This window comes from Schistocerca cancellata, unplaced genomic scaffold (assembly GCF_023864275.1).
Source record: "Schistocerca cancellata isolate TAMUIC-IGC-003103 unplaced genomic scaffold, iqSchCanc2.1 HiC_scaffold_855, whole genome shotgun sequence".
In the NCBI taxonomy this organism is placed as follows: domain Eukaryota; kingdom Metazoa; phylum Arthropoda; class Insecta; order Orthoptera; family Acrididae; genus Schistocerca; species Schistocerca cancellata.
The window spans coordinates 67,615-70,000 of NW_026046866.1; positions in this window are offsets into that span (position 1 = coordinate 67,615).

Sequence of the window (2,386 nt, forward strand, 5' to 3'; positions counted from 1 at the left end):
GCTGCGTCAACTAGAGCTGAGCAGCCGGCCGCCCGGGAGTGTGTCCCAGAGGCCCGCGCGAACACGCAAGCGTCCGCTCAATTATTCTGCAAACAGGAGGAGGCTGAGCTCCCCTGCACAATACACCTCGAAACCCTCTCAGGTCCCGGCGGCGCGCAGCGCCGTCCTAAGTACTTGGTCGGGTTCGAGAGAGGCGCAATCGCCCGGAGTTAGGCGAGTAGACGCTTTAGGTGCGACCACCCGTGCTCCCAACTGAGCTTGCCGCTGCCGACAGAGGCCCGGGAGCGTGCTGTCGTGGCATTGCCGGCGGGAGACAACACGCGCCACCTACGGTGACCGGCAGCTCCAACGCCAGCGCCACAGAAGGGCAAAGGCCCCACGTGGGTGCCGAAGCGAACTCTCCCAGCACAGCGCACGTGCCAACACGTCTGCACAACTGCGATACAAACCACCAGCGAGAACCGCTGGGGCGACCGAGCAGCAGACGGCGTCGCGGCGCCGAGTGCCGGGCGGCGGCGCATCCTCAACGCACACAGTCCTCAATCGGACCAGCACACTGCAGATGTCCACCGCGCTTCGCACCGGGCCGGCGAGGACCCACTTTGGCTGCACGGCGCCGCGCGCAGGGTGCCCCGGCGCGCAGCTGCGCCGCCTGCCGCGTCCGTCGGCCGGCGCGCCTGCCACTGGGCGCCCCCACCAGCCGGCTGTAGCGCGTGCGCCCACGCACCGCGCGGCCAGCACGCCGGGCGGCCCCCCCTCACCGGCCGGGGACAGTCCCACCCACCCACAGCCGCGTATCGCTTCACACCCAGATTCACATTCACGTTCGTTGGTATGGTGGGGACCGCTTCGTAGCTGTACCGATCGTTGCCCTCACAGATGTACCTCCAGCAAGGACAACCGCACCACAACGGGTTACCAGTTGTTCATTTGCGTAACGTCACCAGTAAACGTACACGTCCATCCCCGTTTGCAAAGTCAACTATTATTGCATGCCTGCCTGTCAGGTGTCAAGACACACTACATCCGCTCACATCCACGCAACAAAATGTGCCCGACTAGAGGGCACGTGGAAGGTGCCCCCGTACGTATGCGATGTCCACTGCGCGACCAACTGTCAACCGGCCTCTGTAGCATGTCGCAGATGTGGAACGCGGGGCACCGTGCTATCACATTGTGTGAGAAGAGACTACTACGTCTGCATACACGCGCCACTACATGAACAGACGGCTCATGCTGATCGCCATCCACTGCGTCCATTACTCCCACACGTCTCTATGGCGTACCACACTGCAATGCAGCTGTTATGGGGAGATGACACGTAGCTGTGTACACAACATTCTGAGCGGGTTGCGGTTGGACAATACATTACTGTAACGTGTCATATGCCAATTACAGAGCAGGGTAAGGCACAACTTGGGTTAGGTTAAGGCACAACTTGGGTTAGGTTAAGGCACAACTTGGGTTAGGTTAAGGCACAACTTGGGTTAGGTTAAGGCACAACTTGGGTTAGGTTAAGGCACAACTTGGGTTAGGTTAAGGCACAACTTGGGTTAGGTTAAGGCACAACTTGGGTTAGGTTAAGGCACAACTTGGGTTAGGTTAAGGCACAACTTGGGTTAGGTTAAGGCACAACTTGGGTTAGGTTAAGGCACAACTTGGGTTAGGTTAAGGCACAACGTGGGTTAGGTTAAGGCACAACGTGGGTTAGGTTAAGGCACAACGTGGGTTAGGTTAAGGTACAACGTGGGTTAGGTTAAGGCACAACGTGGGTTAGGTTAAGGCACAACGTGGGTTAGGTTAAGGCACAACGTGGGTTAGGTTAAGGCACAACGTGGGTTAGGTTAAGGCACAACGTGGGTTAGGTTAAGGCACAACGTGGGTTAGGTTAAGGCACAACGTGGGTTAGGTTAAGGCACAACGTGGGTTAGGTTAAGGCACAACGTGGGTTAGGTTAAGGCACAACTTGGGGGTAGATTGCGGTGCAAATTGCGTTACATTGCGGTGCAAATTGCGTTACATTGCGGTGCAAATTGCGTTACATTGCGGTGCAAATTGCGTTACATTGCGGTGCAAATTGCGTTACATTGCGGTGCAAATTGCGTTACATTGCGGTGCAAATTGCGTTACATTGCGGTGCAAATTGCGTTACATTGCGGTGCAAATTGCGTTACATTGCGGTGCAAATTGCGTTACATTGCGGTGCAAATTGCGTTACATTGCGGTGCAAATTGCGTTACATTGCGGTGCAAATTGCGTTACATTGCGGTGCAAATTGAGTTACATTGCGGTGCAAATTGCGTTACATTGCGGTGCAAATTGCGTTACATTGCGGTGCAAATTGCGTTACATTGCGGTGCAAATTGAGTTACATTGCGGTGCAAAT